Genomic DNA, 19827 nt, shown 5'->3' with positions numbered 1-19827 from the left:
TTCAATGTCTTGCTTTTAGCTATTCTTGGGAGTTTTAAGTTGTGTTTTGGGTCATTATTCTGTCGGAACACCCATGATCTGTAACTGAGACCAAACTTTCTGACACTAGGCAGACACTCTGTCTTTAAGGCCATGAGATTTCATCGTATCCTGCACAGATTCAAGACGCTCTGTGCCAGATGTAGCAAAGCAGCCCCAGATCACAACCAAGCTTTCCTCCTTTATCATCTTCCGTGAAGTACACTTCAGCACAAACGGCGACAGATTCACACCATCTCTATGGTGGTGACAGCATCATGCTGCGGGGAAGCTTTTTTCAGGAGACAGGTAAGCAGGTTAGACTTAATGGAAAGAAGGCTGGAGTTAAATACAAAACAATTCTGGATGAAAACCTGTTATAGTCTGTAAATTGCTTAAGACTAAGGAGACAACATCATACAGCTGCAGCAAACAATTTCACAGATGTCTGGTAGTACCAACAACCTTTTCAGCATGTCAATGTTCTTCTCAGGCCTTCTAACGAGCCATCATTTGATCCAGGTGCATTAAACCAGGGAGAGAAGTAAAACATGCAGGATGCCGGCCCTCGAGGACCGACTTTGGGCACCCCTGCTCTAGGGCATTAATTCTGAAACTTCTTGATGTTTCCTTGTTTCAACACACCTGATCACGCTGGTAAAGAACAATAAACAAATAAAAATTCAGTCTTCAGAAAAGCAAAAGTAGTTTTACAAAGTATTGGCTTAATCAGCTCCATAGAGTATAGGAAACTGGAAAGAAGTTAATGTCACACAGGCATATGAGATCTGCCTGCAAAAATGGAAGATTTAAACCACATGCAGAGACTTCTTTTTTTCCCCAAAAACAGAAAAATCAGAAATCATGCTTTGCTCCCATTTCTGGCGTCTCATTGCTTCCCTATAATGATTCCTCCTGACTTTTTCTTACAAACACATTCCTCACCATGCACCCCCTACCCATGAACTCATTCACCCCAGACAGCAAAATGCACAGCCTCTGTGGCCCCGTTGCCTTTGACTTTGACTTGAGTAATAGATAACCCAAAACTATAAGCCACCGGGGACTAGTCATCTGAAAATCCCTGGCTTAGAAAAAGACTTAGTCCCATTCCTGCATTTTATGTTTAACAAAAACATTTAAATATGCTTCCCTACTAAATCCCTGTGGCGTGATAAAGAAGCTTGAAAAACCTTTGGAGTCAACTTGTATGAGTCAGCCTAGGTAGTGACTTTCAGAGAGGTGGCAAAATGCATACTTCACCCCCCATTTGTCCAGGAAATAACATAGTGTTTGTATTTCTTTATAATGCAAAGAAATGTGAGCCAACTTTTGGTGTCAGAGCAAAGTGGGAGGGAGGCTGGAGCAAAGAAAATGCGTGTGAGCACATAGCTGAGGAATGTGGGCGTGAACTCCTGCCAAAGGCATATGTGATCCCTACATACCCCTGGGTGCCAGGAGACAAAATGCGGTTGGATGGCTGGGGCCGTGTCAGGACACAGACGTAGTGTGAGTGTTTCCTTCAGCTCCTGCTTTGAATTGAAAGAAAATAAATAGTGTTGTCACTGTTTTGTAATGCAGTAAATTGTGGCCATTAGGAGATTCCCAGTAAATAAATCTTACATCTTCAAGTGCTGATGCCATGACTATCTGTTCAATTTAATTTCCGCACTGTCGGTTGGGAATGTTGTAGGAACACATTTATGGCTGATTAAAACGTCAGCTTTTAACTGGACAGATATGAATTTACTGTTAAAATTGATTCATTACACTGAGAACCAAATGGAAACTGTCAAAAATGTTTGAAGTTATTCAAAGTTAGTGGCGTTTTTTTTGGAATCGAACCCCGACATGGATGGATGGATTTTATTCATTTATTGACAATCTTCAATTGTCTTTTATTTGTATAAAGGATTTTTTATACCCTTCTTCTGAATGATCCCTTTGTATATTGAGGTCACTTTGATCCTTTATGACCTCTCTGCAAATTAATGGTGCAAATGTAAATAAGTAGCCTGAGACAAATCTTAAAAAATCAAAGGAAGTTTATATCAGGTTAATCAGATAAGAAAAAACAACATAAGAAAAACAAAACTTGTATAAGTTTGAAGAGGAGAACAATAAAGCAATGCTATGATGACATGTCTTTCTTGTTTTAGTTTTGAATACTTAAGGATTTGCTTATTTGGTTGAATTATTCACAATGTATCTTATTAAAGGTGAAAAACATTTTAAAAGGATTTGAAATGCATAAATATTTTTGTGTCCATTTTTATGACAAAAAAAACCCCTGCAGAAAAAGTTAAAATCCTGCATCATTCCACATTATCTATGTGCTGCATCCGGTCTTAACAGGTTAAAATGTGAAAACACAAAGCATTCTTTTGCAACTTTTTTCTTCTTCTTCTGTGCTATGTCAAACATATCTTTCCCAGGTCTCGTACAAGCCTGAACGTGCATAAGACAGTGTGTGCTCATGGAGATCAGTTGGGAATGACACAAATAAGTCTCACAGAGGCATCAGGCCCAAAAGGCATGGATCAAATGGGAACATGTTACCAGCGAAGTGCCAGCGTGGAACACAGAAATCACCACCTTTTAAAGACCCATGCTTCATTTATAAAAAAAAAATAACTGAGAATTGTTTTTTTCCATTTAACTTGACAAAAATATTGGATTTAAAAGTATGTGTTTTTGTTTGCAATTTCTCTATTTTCTTTCTTTTTTTCCCCAGACACCATACTCAAAAGCAAGTGGTAGATTTTTATTTTTAGGAAGAAAAATTCCACTGGCTTATGTTTCAAAAAGTCTCATATCACTCTATCTTCAATATTCAGCAATCATTGGTAAAGTTTTCTGCTGGCTGCGTTTTTAACAGACTGGACAGTCAAACTAGATCAAATTATGTAAAATATTGAAGAGCTTTTCATTTCTTCAATATTTGTACTACTCTACGAGGAATAAAAGATACACATGCAGGCTAGTGCCAGTTTTTTGTTTTTTTTTTGGCACATGTACATTTTTTTGTTTGGCATATCTCTTTTGGCATAAATCTGCATAAAGTGTATCACTTCAGAATATCTTATTGAGATCAGATTGGATGAAGAGCATCTGAGAGCAATTTACAAGTCTTTCCCTACATTCTCTATCAGATTTATGTCTGTACTTTGACTGTGCTATACTAACACATGAACACAAACTGATTAAAACCATTTCATTGTTCCTCTCGCTGTATGCTTAAAAGTCCAGGATTACCCTACATTTTGCTCTATCCATCTTGCCTTCAACTTTAATCACCTCTCTGTCCCTTCTGCAGAAAATCACCCTCACAGCATGATTTCCCCATCACTGATCTGCATCTGGATGTGGCACAGTGTTAGTTTTATGCCACACATAATCTTTGGTGTGAAGGCTAAAGAGTTTCATTTTGCTCTCATCCACCCAGAGCACTTTTTACCAACAAAAGAAACATTTGTTATGCTTCCTGCAGGGCATCCACTGGATTTTATCAGACTAAAAGAGGGAATGAATGCAAAAGTACTTCACATTTTTTATCTTTTTGTTTACAAGAACCATTTAAAACCATGTATCCTGTCCCTTTTAGTTTAAAATGATAGAGTAATTGAGGTTGCTCTGTCAAATAAAATCTGAGTAAAATATGTAGACGTTTGTGGTCATAGGGTGACAACGCCTGAAAATGATTAATGAGTAGGAAGGCTTTTGTAAAGCACAGTTTTAAAGTTTTCACTGCCTAAATGTATGAAGCACTGTAGAAGACTAATGCTGCATTACAAGACATCAGTCAGTCCAACAGCGACTGCTCTGGAGCCAGCAAACGGTATAAAAAGACAGAAACACACAGAACTGGAAAAAGAAAAGGAGAAACAGATGTAGTTCTGCTGTTTAAAGTTAAAAGGAGACAGCCCAACATGGTGGTGTGATTTGTGTCCCAACGTGACCTTTTCTGCAGCACAGATAAGATGCCTAACAGGCATGACATACGCATACAGATCTGATTCTGTCTTCGTCTCCCTCACTTTTTTTTTTCTTATCTTTACAGTTTGTGACCGCGGTGCCCACCATCGCCGTTCTCCCCTTTGTAATTTATGCTTCACTAGAACTGATTAGCCCCATATGAGTCAAGCTTCCAGGTTGGTTACATTCCACATCAGTCTTAGCTCCTTGCTGCCTTTGTACTGTGCCCCTGTTTAATACCTCCAGCAGTATTTCAGTATCTATCATCAAGGCATAAGATATACATCCCAGAGAGCTTTGTTTATGTCGTGTGATGCACGTAGTGCCGGGTAATGGTGCCAGACAGAGCAGAGTCTGTGCGTGTCTCACTGAGGACCAAAAAATGTCAAACCCAGCCCACTGACATCTCAAGAGGGGGTTCATTAAGGGAGTTTCTGTCTTACTTGCAAACCCAATGGTGCTGAGAAGAAAACGGACAGATGTGAATTTAAACTGTTCATATCTGATGGATTAAATTTGACCGTCTGAGAATATCTTATGACTAAGTCAGCATTGCACAGAGACAATGGGAGCCCTTTTTCTCCAGCTATACCACAGGCAATGGTTGCTAAAGTCAGTCTTTGTGTTGCTAAAAGCTGTTACTACATGTAATGGGTGTCTATTTGCGGCTGTTCACTCTGCCTGCCAATGGATCGCCCACAGGCATATTCCATGATTTATAAGAAAAATGCCCCTCTCCACCCAAGCCTGGGTTTGAGGTTAGCTGTGACTGGCACGCGACTCATGGCATTTCCTCTAGAGTGATAGTAGGAAAGTCAAGAGAGTCACACACTGGCAGTGTCAAGAATAAACAAGATCTTGAAAAGAGAGCAGGATGTAAACAGTGAAAGCTGTGTGGCATAGCTGCAAAAAAAACTACAAGGAGGGAAAGAAGGGGGGAAATCTGGTTTGTTGACAATACCTCGCTAAAGTATTCTTACTTTTTAAACTTTTTGTGTTTTATTGGAACATATTAGATAGACCAAAATGAAGTTTTAGGTATTTGGAAAAAGGGAGGAAAGTAATAGTTTTCACATGTGTGAACAGATAAAAAGTGCTATGCATTTGTAATCAGCCTCACAAGTCAACACTGCGAACCACACTTTGCAGCAGCTTTATCTGCAAATCTTTTAGGGTTTTTCTCTACCAGCTTTGTGCATCCAGAGATGAGCTTTCTGCTCATTGTTTCACAGAAAAGCTCAAGCTTAGTCAAACTGGATGAATTCTTCCTTTTTTCCACTGATTCGGAACTGAATTTAGGTCTGTACTTTGATTGGGCAATTCATCATGTGAATATGCTTTGATCTAAACTATTGTATTTTAGCTTCTTCTTTACGTCTTCACTAAGCTCACGCTGCTCTCTTCCTTATAGCTATTATTTGTTCCGATTATTTTTCAACCATACATGGGGTTGGTCATTAAGGCCAAACAGTTCTTCTTTGGTCAGAACAACTTTTTCGGCATGATGCCCTGTGGAAAAATCTTTTTTGTGGTTATTTTTTTAGCAATGACTTTCTTCTTGCCATTCTTCTGAAAGAAACGAGATTTGTGGAGACGACAACAAATACTCTCTCTCAACTTATTTTTCCATTTGTAGTTTGCAGTTGTTCAAAACTGAAAATGGACTGAATGAGTGTTCCATGAGATGTTAATTGTCTGGGATATTGTTTTAATAATCCAGTCTGTTTTAAACTTTTCCATTGCTTCAACCCTGAATAATTTGCTGTGTTTCTCAGTCTGAATTATTCTGTTTGTTCACTAATGTCCTCCTATAAACTTCTGATGCTTTCACAGAACAGCTACCTATACTGAGAATAGATTGTGCAGGTTTCCCCATGTTTACTGATTCTGTAGGATTTAGAGGCACTTGGTTACACTAAACTTCATTTAGTTCAGTGTAACCAAAACTGATACATATCAGATATTGGGGTAATGATTGGGTTACATGGAGACAGATAACTCGCTATGGTGACCCCCAAAGGGAAAAAGCTGAAAGGAAAAGAAGACTAAAGGGCATATAAATACCAAAAAATAATGCATTTTTTCTTCCATGTCATGTAGTATGCTACTTTTTGTAGGTTGAATCCAGATAATTCCAGTGATACATTGGTTGTTAAGTGACATAATGTAAAGTAAAAAAATTCATCTGAATGCTGTTGTAAGGCATCTTTAAATAATACAGATGCTCATCTTTAGAAACATAAAAAAACATCATATGCTTAAGAGTATATCATAAAATGGAATAAAAGAAACAGTCGAATAGAAGGATTAAAAATAAATATTGGCTGAAAATATTCAGGGGGAAAAGTAAAAGATCACAACGCACTTTGTTTAATGTGTTTTCCGAGTTTTAAATAGATCACATATTTTCCTACTTGAAATCTGTGTCATGAAGCGGTGCGGGTGTGAGGTGGTGAGGCAGAGGCAGCGGACCCAGGAATGATGAATTATGATGTTTTTAATGAAAATAACTTAGTCCAAACAACGAGCAGGAGTAACACAAACTGAACACGAGGAGACTAAACATTGACGAAACATTGACGAGGACCCGACGAGGAACAAGGAACACAGGTGGAGTTAAATACACGGGAGGGTAATCACAGAACGAGACACACCTGGGAACAATCAAGGGGAGGACAGGACAACGAAGAGACTCAAGGACACAAAAAAACTCTAAATGAACACAGAAAACACAGATCCTGACAGTACCCCCCCCTCAAGGGCGGCTACCAGACGCCCAAAAAAAAAAAACACAACAAGGGTGGGCGGAGGGGCGCCGGATGGGGGGCCAGAGTCCAGAAAAACAAAAAACTACCCACCATCGTGGGCGGAAACACAAGAAGGGCCAAGAGTCCATAAACAAACAAAAAACTACCCACAGGGTGGGCGGAGGCAAAGGAGGCAGGAACCACGGAGGTGGTCCGGCGGTCGTCCGCGGCGGCGGGAACCACGGAGGCGGTCCGGCGGCCGTCCGCGGCGCTGGAGGTGGGAACCACGGAGGCGGTCCGGCGGCCGTCCGCGGCGCTGGAGGCGGGAACCACGGAGGCGGTCCGGCGGCCGTCCGCGGCGCTGGAGGCGGGAACCACGGAGGCGGTCCGGCGGCCGTCCGCGGCGCTGGAGGCGGGAACCACGGAGGCGGTCCGGCGGCCGTCCGCGGCGCTGGAGGCGGGAACCACGGAGGCGGTCCAGCGGCCGTCCGCGGCGCTGGAGGCGGCGATGATGAGTCCCGGGGGCCGCCCACAGACGGCGACGACGAGCCCCCCGAGGCAGGGTCTCTGGTGGAGCACAGGGGGTCTCAGTGGGAACGCCGGGAGTCTGAGTCGGAACACTGGGAGTCTTATGAGGAACGCAGGGGGTCTTGGTCGTCGGGGTCTCGGAAGGAACGTAGAGGGTCTCGGGAGTCGGTGTCTCGGAGGGAACGTAGAGGATCTCGGGAGTCGGGGTCTCGGAAGGAACGCAGAGGGTCAGGGTCTCAGGAGGAACGCTGGGGGTCTCGGTCTCAGGAGGAACACTGGGGGTCTCGGTCTCAGGAGGAACGCAGAAGGTCAGGGTCGGAACGCAGGGAGTCTCGGAAGGAACGCTGGGGGTCTGGGTCTCGGAAGGAACACTGGGAGTCAGGGTCTCAGGAGGAACGCTGGAGGTCAGGGTCTCAGGAGGAACGCTGGAGGTCAGGGTCTCAGGAGGAACGCTGGAGGTCAGGGTCTCAGGAGGAACACTGGGAGTCTCGGTAGGAACACAGGGAGTCTCTGGAGGAACACAGGGAGTCTGAGTCGGAGCGCTGGGGGTCTGGGTCTCGGAAGGAACGCTGGCTGGAACGCCGGCTGATTCGGCCTCGGGTGCGCCGGCTGGAACGCCGGCTGATTCGGCCTCGGGTGCGCCGGCTGGAACGCCGGCTGATTCGGCCTCGGGTGCGCCGGCTGGAACGCCGGCTGACTCGGCCTCGGGTGCGCCGGAGCGAAGCCTTGGAACCGGCCGCGGAGGCGAGCCGCAGCGAAGCCTTGGAACCGGCCGCGGAGGCGAGCCGCAGCGAAGCCTTGGAACCGGCCGCGGAGGCGAGCCGCAGCGAAGCCTTGGAACCGGCCGCGGGGGCGAGCCGCAGCGAAGCCTTGGAACCGGCCGCGGGGGCGAGCCGCAGCGAAGCCTTGGAACCGGCCGCGGGGGCGAGCCGCAGCGAAGCCTTGGAAACGGCTGCGGAGGTGAGCCGGAGCGAAGCCTGGGAAACGGCTGCGGGGCCGGAAAGCGACGAGGGGCCGGGTGCACCGGCGGCTCACGTCGTTGTCTCCGAGCGGGCAGCGGAGGTGGCGGCTCCGGAAAGCGACGAGGGGCCGGGTGCACCGGCGGCTCACGTCGCTGTCTCCGATATGGCAGCGGAGGTGACGGATCCGGAAGGCGACGAGGGGCCGGGTCCACCGGCGGCTCACGTCGCTGTCTCCGGGCTGACCGTGGAGGTGGCGGCTCCGGAAAGCGACGAGGGACCGGGTCTGCCGGCGGCTCACGTCGCTGTCTCCGAGCGGGCAGCGGAGGTGGCGGCTCCGGAAAGCGACGAGGGGCCGGCTCCACCGGCGGCTCAGGTCGCTGGCTTCCCGGACGGAGGTATCGACGGGGGCCATATCCGGGGGGTGCCAACACCAGTCTTGTCCCCCGGAATAGCTCCCGCTGCAGGTCGGCGAGGGCTTCAGCCAGCTCCCTGTCCTCCCTGCCGGACCTCCGCCTCGGGCCGCTCTGCCCTTTAGGAGGTAACCTCCTGAATGCTGGGTCCATGTTAGCCGCCTCACCGATCGGTATGGTCGGGTCCTTCTGTCATGAAGCGGTGCGGGTGTGAGGTGTCTGTGTATATTTTTAACTGTGAACAGCAGTATCCACTCACAATGTGTGGTCCATCTTATAAAATAAACGTAAAGAGTAAACATTGGCTCTACGTTTTTGTCATTCAGGGAAGAAAAACAAATTCATAACTTTTCGACACAGACTGCATCTTCACACTTAAACAAAAAGTAAAAACCACAAGGTCTCAAGATTGCAGTGTGTGACGATAACTTGGGGTTTAGTGCATGAAATTTGAAGGAAAGCGGCTCAATTTGCATTTTGAGTAGCAACCTAATTCCCATACACTAACAGAGTGGTGCTAGTTTTTTTTTTGCCTGCCTTGAGATGTTTAGACTGACAACGATCAGCTGTGGTTCTTCGGTTTCCACAGAAAGATGTCCGTTCTCACTGAAAGGAACACCCTTTTACCATGTTTTTCCCATATTTTTTCTATTTTGCTGTGGGATAATACATCACTACTATAAAGTATACAAGTCTTCTTCTGAGACATGCACATGGCAGATTATGCACGCATTAGTTGTTGTGCAGAAGAAGCCAGCAAACCTCAACAAAAAGCCACCAAAAAAGGAGAGTGTAATGCAATGCAACAAGATATCAGTGAACAGAAGATTTAAAATAAATGTTCTGTTTTTACACAATACAATGTGTTTGAAATGATTAGGGATTCTTTGCAGTACTTCTTGAAAGCTTGATGACCCTTGTGCATCACTGAGCCCTGTGCAATGACCCCATGGGTCACACAGGACACCGTGGATCATAAAGTTCCAGGTTCTTTGCCAATTCTGAGTTTAGACCCAACATGGCTAGAACACATAACATAGCTAAAGTTACTAGAATAAGCTGTTTATTTCCATTTCAGATGGGTTTTTTTCTTTTTACCACATCAAAGCAACAACAAACATGAAAATGTTGGTTTTTCAATGTAAAGAGTGGGGAAAATATTTTCATATTGGCCTTTTAACAAGTAGAAGCACTACAGCAATGACAAAATTGTACTAGAATAGGTACAACTTGGGCTTGACTTCATCTAAACTAGCCTAGAAAGAAAAACTGCAAAAAGTCCCAAAATATGACCCCAATATTCTTAATAAATCACCAAAAATGTAACTGAAATAGCTTCCCTCTAATGTCTACCATGTCATCAAGATAGTGGGATGATGCAAAAATGCTTCTGCCAACCTTCTAACTTTTTCAAATTTTTTCCTGGTCTAACCTCAAATGTTAATGTATTTAATAAACAACACAAATTAACACTCAATTGTAAATAAGAACATAAATTACACCGGCTTTCACGTGAAAACCTGAAATCGTCCCCAACACATTATTCTGCCATTATTATGATTCTGCTAGTATGGTGAATTCATTTTTTTGTGCCTTTTTTGCCATACTGTGCTTTGCCATTTAGATCTAAACATTCAGTTTTTGCGTCATTTGACCAGAACACCTTATTAAACTAAGGCAAATGGTTACCCTTTTGCTTATTCAAAGGAATCAGAGTCAATCTGGATAAAAATGTACACCAAGCCTTTTAGGTTTGCATTTGAAAACAAGAAAAAAAGAAAGAAAAAGCACTGAAATTTGTGTTTGTAAAATGACAAAATGTAAAAGCGTTCAAAGGGATATGAATACATTGTCAAGGCCGTGTACTTAAAAAGTTCAGAAGATGGTTGTTTTTTTTATCAAGATTTGATTTACAGGACATCTGTCAGCCTACATAGGAGTTGAAAGACTATTATATTGAGTTTTTAAACATAAATTAATCTAACTGAGAAAATCCCTTAGGTATTATTTAACAGTTTGCCATATTTCATGTGTTTCAGTTGCTAGAGACAAGATATAGACAGTTCCCTGCTGCTCCAGAGGCTCATTCACCCACTGATGAAATTATTCATGAGAGCATTTAATTCTGTGTCCCTTCTACTCATGTGTGTCATGAGGTGTTTCAGGCTTGTTTACGTTTTATCTAGGAACATATCGCTTACCTGAGCACCGACCTAATAATATGCATTCAGGGTACGTTCGTGGGCGAGTATCAGCAGGACATTTGAAAACAACACCATCAACAGCGCTGAGAGCGGCCGACAAACACTGACCGCTGATCCTGACAAAGCGGCGTTCTCGTGTAGAAAGCCTGGCACTGAGCTGTGAGTCTGCGCGGTCGATCGGGTTTCAACCACAGAATTTATCTCATTGCTGTTGTGGATAACGATTCTGACAAGACAGAGAGACATCGTTCATTATAGAATGCAAGCTCATCCTAAAGACGCCCCTTTCACTTTGTATGCACTCCATGTGTTTATTATGAATATATGTTGTAAGATTACGGGCTTGTGCAACAGAAGTTCCTTGAGCTAACAACAAAGATGGTTCATCAGCATATTCAATTTATTCCACTACTTAAATTACAAGAAACTTGAGATAAAAGGTAATTCACTTTAAAATGTTTTCCCTCCACATACAAATCCATGGTGCCATATGGTATACAGTCTCCAACTGCAAAATGTTAACCTTGTGTCTGTAAAAACCTCTAAAGTAGGTACTAATCCTGTTAAATGTAAAAAGAAATCTAAAATAATTTCCTTTTTCCTTCACTTGACTAATTTGGCTCTCTGCCACAGAGTTGTGCTGTTGGGTTAAGCACCTTTATGTTGTTGAAGTAAGGCAAAGCCTTCCATGAGGGCGGGAATACATTTTGTACTTCTGAAAACTCAGGGACACAGGTCTAGTTTTTCTAGCTTTTAGCCTTATTTATTGTGGGATGAGCCATTAAGTCTCCAAGGTTCTTGCATTTCAGTGCATTGCAAGCTTTCTAACCCTGTCAAAATCATTCATACAGGCTCCTGTTTCTCTAATCTGGCGGTTTTCCTGACATATATCTGGACTCTAGATTTAGTTCACAAAATTTCCAAACATTTTGGTATGGGTTATTCCATAAGCTTAATATCAGTCTGCTTTGCCAATTCCAAACTGGTTTCGATTAGTTTTGGGCTGGGTTGCATTCTTGGAACACCCAACACTCTTGGGTCCTATTGTACTTATCCTTAGATGAAAGAAAATTGGTTAGGATGGTCAAGAACAACCGAAGAACCACTAAGGCTCAAGCCCAACATGAAGTGGAGCACCAGAACTTTTATCTTGAAACCGTGACAACCTAGAAAGAGGTATTTGGTCCAAAATGGATTCCTTCAAACTCAACTGACTCTTGTGACTTGCCAACTGAACAAGCAACAAACATTACCTAGAATTACTTTACTGTTAGACAATACTAAGGATGAGCTATTTGGTCACAATGACATGTTTGGAATAGTCAAAATGAGGCTTTTAAACCAAATCACACTGTCTAGTGTGTTCCTGGCATCATGCCAAAAGTCAATTTAGCAAAACCAGTGGTAATGGTGGAGTACAGATGCTTAAAAGTGTTGAAATATCCACTCAGAATTATGCCAGAACTTCTCATAATGAGTGTCTAAAACTGTCTGAAGGACATTCAATCTATGCATATTTTTGAGTGTGTAATTTCATCCTTGTGTGGTATAGAAAAAAGGTGTAATTAATGTAATTTTTGCATGTCCTCTTTTATTGTTTTGGATCAGTACAGTGTTTTATTGTTTTATCTTTCCACTTTGGAAAACAGAGTAAAGCCATTCATCCCCATAATGAATGTTTATAAAGTTTTCAACACTGGAACCCCATTACTTAATGGCTCTACTTTGTCAACAAAAATCTTGCTTAATATTAGAAATAGCTGATTCTAATACATTTTTTTGTCGTATCTCGTACATATTTATAAAGACATCCTTCAGAAAGTTGTCCCCAAATTTTAAAGTTGGTCTTTCCTGGGTAAGAAGATGACTGAAAATGACCTCTAATGCGTTTATGAATAAAGAAAAGCACAGCCTGAATGGGATTTTGTGACTACTCTCCACTGGTTCTCTGCAACTATTCAATTATGTTTTTGTTGTACAATTCCACTGTTTACCTTAAGAATAAAACTTTTAATTTTTATTAAACAAATAAAAATTAAGATGCTGATAAGATCAAAACCTAAACTTTCTGATTTATTTATAGGGATATCTTAAGTTGGATTCAAGCTCAAGAATTATCTATAGAGATTCTCATTCAAGAAATGCGCGACACTTCCTAAAGAAGATTAAACATCAACCAAAGCTTGAACTTCAAATTCTCTTTCTGTGTGGTAACTAGTGGACACAAAAAAATCCCTCCTGCAGGTCCAAGCTCTTAACTACAGCCTTTGACAATGAGGTTAACCCTCATGTGGCTGGCCGAATGCATGTGCTCTGAGATACTCAGTTATTGACTCGGAGAGTTCAGGGAGGGGCTCCATGTCAATAAGCTGGCCTGCCCCATGCTGGCTACGCTACACGGAGGCCTGGTTGTAATTCGAGGGACTGGCCAGGGCATAGTGCCAGGGAATTAGGGAGGCGGGTGGCAGGAGACGTTTTAATTTGTGCTGCCATGTGCAAAGGCATGCACCTCTAGCCTGGGTCGGTTCCTGTGATTAGGCCGGCCAGCGTATTCCAGGAAGAGGAGGAGGTTGGAGGGGGTGGGCAGCAAAACAAGGGGAAATGAAACAAGACCCAGGAAATGCTATTGACAGCTTGTCATGACGTGTCTTAATATGATGACGTGAAGTGGTGTGTGGCAACGTCTCACCTCCTTCAAAACAAAGATTTTCATAGGGAAAATCACCATCACATAAACAGTTTGCTTATTTTAACAAGAACCATGAATGGGGGCATTAATCTCAAAGGAAAGTATGATTTATATTAGATCGTAAATCTCAGAGGTCATTTCTATCTGTTGCTCCTGACAACATATATATATTACACAATGACCAGTACAAAAACATAGTGAACATATACTGTACAATGATCAAACAGTAAACAACATAATAAATATTTGTTTATATATGAATTATATGCTTAAGCTCTAATTTTAGTTCAGTCACAGTTTATGTAAAGGTTGATTTAAATGTAAAAGTGGATATTGGTAACAATTCCACAATTACTGTAAATTAAATTATCTTATAAAATACTCTAAGATCTGACAGTTACATTTTAAATAAATCATGTCAAAAAGCCTCTGGACCAGGGATTCACTCAGAAAATAAACCATATTTTGGGAAGTGGGTGCATGATCATTGCTGATGATCTAAACTTGCCTGCATCTACAGCCAGTGAACGCATTTATAAACTTTAACAATTACTAAAATTGTGACGAACTAGAAAGATTGAGCATCCAGGTTTGATTAGATTGCATCTTAAGGCCACAGAGTCTCCATAACAACCATTAGATAATATCTTCATTCCAACCAGTTGTTTGTTAAGCATGCCAGGAGAAAAATCATTTGAGTCCTACCAACACAAACACAAACGTGGATTTTTAACTTGAACCATGTGGTCTAGTCAGACTAGACTATGATTGAGCTTTTTGGCAGCGATCAATCCAAGTGTATGTGACATGAAACAAAGGATGAATCAGTGGAAAAGCAAAAGCTCACTATTGGTGTAAAGTTGTGGGCATGGCTGTCTTCCAAAAGCCCTGGGATTTTTGTTGGAATCATGGAGTTTCTCAAAGGCGGTCCTGTCTTGTTTGGCGCCCCCCCCCCTGCCCTGGGCAGTTGCCCTGGTCGCCTGTATCAGAAACAGCTACTGCTTGGAGGGAACTACCAGATCAGCACAGAAATGCTTTGTTAGATATAAAATCAATCTTTTTTGATCTTCTACCATTTACAAATATGACAAAAAGTTGAATTCATTTTGCTATCATTATGTCTCCCTCCGTATCTGGTGTTAATAAAATAAACTGCTAAACTGAAATAGTTCATTGCACTGAAAAAAACGTATGATTCTAGTAAAATGTATCCTGTATAACATAGAACACCATTTACTTGGGATGATTTACCCTCCCACAGGTGTGGAACAGTTAAGTCCTTGTTTGATTAGCTCATCACTGGATGAGTTTGGTCCTGTGGGATGAGCTGCAGTGTCTCCTGGCTCTGACAGGGAGGAAGAACATTCACATCTCCACGGTTACAGACTCCCATGAAACATGCAGAGCTAGCACTACAACATTTGCAGTGTAATTTTTTTTTCGTGTGCTATTAACAATATTAAGCAAACATTTTTATATGAATAACAGGTAGCAGACACTGGGTGTGCAATTGACACTGAAACTTGATAGATGTTAAGTAATCCTGTGTGGCAACTGAGAGCTGACAGAATTCACAGGAGGAATCTCAGGTACAAAGCCACATAAAAATTCCTGTGTTTCCTAGACAATGGGATTATGGGATATAGACAGTGAGATATTTCAGAAGAGCCTTGGAGTAAGAGATAACCTTATGCTCATTAGTGAGGTGAGAAGGAGGTAGCAATTACCTCTCTTAGTCCCTCAGGAAGACTGTGGCAACTCTAAAGGGCCTTGTTAGATATATGAGACATTATGTAAAGTCATACATCCTTCCAAGTAAAGTGTCTTAGAAAAGTACATGGAACCGTTTATTAAATAAGGCATTAAACATGTTTTTTCTGTTTTAAAAAAATATTGGTCTGATGTAATATTCTTATTTTAAATGTCATGTTTTTATTAGCTGTAAGTAAAAAATTATCATAATTAAAAGGAATAAAGGCTTACCAACCCATCCATGTGGATTTAATCTATCTAGCGTGTTTCACTTAGTGACTAGTAAGAGTTAAAATAAATTGGCTTTTCAATTGCATTTTCATTTAAAAGTCTGTAAATGAACATTTTTTAAAAAGTGTGGGGTTCATTTGTATTCCACTTTACTCTGCTACCACTAAAACTTGAGCAACCAACTGTGTCCAGACGTCCCCGAGCAGCTAGAGTACGTTTGTTGGAAAACAAACATTTGCATTAATGGGAATTTTAGGAAGTTTCCATGGGAAAACGGATGGAGCTAAATATTCTGGAAGAAAACATGTTAAAGAGGCTCCAAAAGACTTGAGACGGGTTTGAAGGTGCACCTTCCAAAAAGAACAAGTAAACCAAACAAACAAAATTCTCCATCATGAAACATGGTAGTGGCTACATCATGTGGTTTTCAGTTGATGGAGAGATAGGCGGAGCTAGTTAGACTTAGTCGTACACTTACCCTGAATATAATGGAACTCTTTTGACCAAAGCAAATGTTATAATTACCTAGTCCAAGATTAGAGCTTAATACAACTGAGAATCAATAGCATAATCTGACAAAGTTTTAGCTGTCACATAGAAAGAGCGGACAGATATTGAGTTTATGGATGTACAAATCTTGAGACTTAGATCTTAACTAATATGGCACCATCTTTAGAAATAAAAATTGTCATTTTACCTGTTTGAAAAGTTAGCAATGAATGAAAAGTTAAAAACTTTTTTGCAGTGTTTTCTGCACTTTGTTTATGGATAGTAGAGAAGTTGTAAGAACTGAAGTTTCAGCAAAAAGATTCTAGGTTCCAAACCAATATTGTGGAAATGTTTACATGCTCATGTGTGTTTTTTTATTATTATTATTTTATTTTCTCAAGTACTGCTTCTTGAGAAAATCCAAAAAAGTGCATTTTATATTAAACATTAGCCTTTGATACATGTAATTTTTATGTGCATTTATTGATACCAGCACAAAAAATACATAGATCACAGAGAGAGAGAGATTAGCAATTTCTGTTTTCAATTTATTGATCTTTTTTGTTTTGTTTTGTGTTTGAGTGTGTTGCTCTTAGAAATCAAAAGAATAAGACTGACATGAAGACTGTTTCAGTTCAATAAGTTCTAGTCATAAATTAGTGCTAGAGCTGAGATAAGAAATGTGTGTCTGTGTTTGTGTGCCTTGAGAGAAACTGAAGCTGAGCCTGTGAGAGAGCCAATTCAGACTCGCTAATGACTGCCTTCCACCGCGCTTAATCAAAGATTTGTACATTTAATTGCTGTCAAGTCAGCGCTCACCACCTGCCACTGCTTGCCACACGTGTTCACCCCCTCTCTGGGAGCCTTTCCAGCTCCATCTATCATCCCTGGCTGAAGGCTGAGACAACACAGCCTGCTGAGCAACCTGTACTCAGCCGTCCAGCAGGGCCCAGCCAGGCCTGCGCAGCATGGACCCCCAAAGCCTTGCTCAGCTCGGAGGGAGATCTGTCAGCACCTGGGCTTTACAGTTCCAAACCATTCCTCACATTATTGGAAACAGACTCGCCTAAAACCGACTCGGAATGAAGTCAGTGAGACGTATGTTTTTGTTTTCAGCTCTCGCGAAGGCATTCACACGGCCGCATGCAACCTGGTCGCAACATGAGATGTGTATCAAAGCGGAGGAGTTGTGTGAGACGCCGCCAACCCTCGGCCTCTGCAGGCCTCACACTTGCAGCGAAACTTTGCGGCTCTCTGTGCATGAGAAAAGCGGCGGTCTGCTTTGCCCCTCAGCACGGCTCTGGAGGGAATGTGGGTCTGATTTGTTATCAGTCTCTAGTTGTTTTCCCAGCTGATACCCACAGGGCTGCCTGTAATGCAGCCATGCTACAGTGATCTCTGCAAGGATTTGTCAGGAATGTTCACTAATGCCTCTCACTGTTGGATTTAGGAGACACTTACAATATGTATGACACATATTCGTAGTCCCCAAAGGATTGTGCATGGTGGATGTAGTGCAACACAATACACTGGATCACAGGGATTTTGAAATCTTAGGCAGAACAACTCTATTATTTTGAGGAGGCTCTCATGTTTTTTGTTGTGATTTAATTGAGATTTACGCCCACTGGATTCAAAAGCCTCCAACTAATGATACTCCACTTTAGGGATTTCAGCAATCATAAGGTCCAATGCATTAGACTGCAAGGAATCCCAAGTTTATTTTACGTTTATTAATGTTAATTACTTAGGATAACCAAGCAAAATAACAAAAAAGGAATTTTGGAGTGGATCAGAAATTAACTACTTATCAAGGTAAACAGTTTTGCAGATTTTTCATTGGGACATAACAGCAAATAATTTATGGAACATAGGTGTATTTGCAGATTTTTGTTGTACAGAATATCTAAAATGTTTGAAAGAAATGTTTACAAACCAACTTGTATTCTGTGCTTCTTAGTCAGAAGACATTAAATACGTACATGCTGTTGTCCCACTGTTGATGAGCGACTGACTAAACTTAATTTTTTCAATAAAATATGAACATATTTTGCGATTTAAGATTGCCACTATGAAACAGAATGAAAAAGACCAATAATTTGTGTAATTAAACTTCTTGTGATTTAGAGGGAAAAAAAGAGGGGGAAAAAACAATTGTTTTGTGACTAATAACTATTTGTAATTCATTGGTTGGAATTTATCAACTTTGTATGTGTTTTAGTTATTAAACTAAATTTGACTTGGTTCCAAGAGTTTTTTTTTCCCCACTGTGTTTCTTCTTTAACATAATCAATCTGTTTATAATAAGTTGAGAAAAAGCAAAAAGAAAACCATGAAGTGGTTTCATACAGACCTTAAACTGGTTTTTCACACTGCCACAAGGACACCCTTTACTGCAGAGGCTCAGGTGTTACACTTAATCCAATGGTTCACCCATCCTTGAGAGTTGGCTAATTATCCCACGTAAAGCTGCAGGCTAGACACAAGAAAACAGGCCTGACTTGTAGGGTGGGATTCAATCCTACTGTACACTGGCAAGTCTGGACAAGGCTTTCTGTGGCCTGATGTCTCATGGGGTTGGAGCGCTTAAGGCAAGTTGTAATCCAAACCTGCTCCCTGAGGTGCTTGTGCCAGTAAGCAGGTGGGAAGGCTACAGGGCTCCCTTCTTTTCACTCCCTGAGCTTGTTAGAGCCACAGATATTTCACAGAGGATAAAAGGCCTCAAAACATGTTTTTTTTTCTGAACACAGTCTTTAGTGAATTTGTAGAGAAATTTATTACATTTGACTAAAGCAAGTGAATTTCTGCAATAACCGCTTTTTCACAGTTTGTTTTAATAAATGGATTTTTATCCCTAAACTAGCCAAAAATATTACATTAACTAAGTTCCAATTGATGTTGGAATAAGGGAATTTCCAACATTTGATCCAACTATCTTAACCAGGCCTCTATAAATAAGTTGTTCTAGCTGGTTGAATTGCCAGTTTGGGAGACAGGCTGGTTTCATTTGCTGACATTTGTTTGTAAAACACTGACTTCACATTTTGGGATTGGAAAAAGTGAGAGAAGAACCACAACTTGAAAAAATCCAAGTTCCTTTGAAAGATTTGTAGCTCCTAGGTGTTTGAAAGTCACTTAATCACCACCCAACTTAATATTTATTTAATTACTTTGGTCAGTTACTGGTTTTACCAGTCCATGCTTCTAATTGGCCTAAAATGTATTTTTCTTGACAAATCCAAGTTTAGTCTCAAAGACATTGTTTAAAATGAGGCTTGATTTGATTTACAACTTTTCAACCCAATCTTTAGGTTAGCGCCTTCAAATTTTACTTTTGACCCGTGTCATCTTTTCAATTGCATTTTGGTTGGGGGCAGATCTTGACACAAAAGTCTGAACTTTTCACCACTGAAAACAGTGCGCTGGACAGACATGAGAAATTAATTATCACACATAGAATCCTGTGTTTTTCTAATATATTTGAACATGTGGATATTTGCTCTTAATTGTAGCAATAGAGACTATTTCCAGTTATATAAATAAACGATGAAAACTCCAAAAGTTCCCATAAAATTTTACAGTTTTACAAAACAGTGTGTAATGAAAAAAAAAAAGAAGCAATTTCTGGTGAGGATTAAAAAGGACAACCCCACAACGCAGTTCTTTGGCATTTTAAAAGTAGCTTGCTCTGTTTAAATCTCAGGTGTTTAGTTTGTTGTGCTCCTGACTGTTTGAAGTCAGAGTGAACGCCATGAGAATATGGAATGAGCTTGTGGAGGCCTTCAGAGAGAGTATTGTTGTAAAATTCATTGTAAAATTTAA

Source organism: Xiphophorus hellerii, chromosome 18 (genome assembly GCF_003331165.1).
Source record: "Xiphophorus hellerii strain 12219 chromosome 18, Xiphophorus_hellerii-4.1, whole genome shotgun sequence".
Taxonomy (NCBI): Eukaryota; Metazoa; Chordata; class Actinopteri; order Cyprinodontiformes; family Poeciliidae; genus Xiphophorus; species Xiphophorus hellerii.
This window is presented reverse-complemented; position numbering follows the sequence as displayed.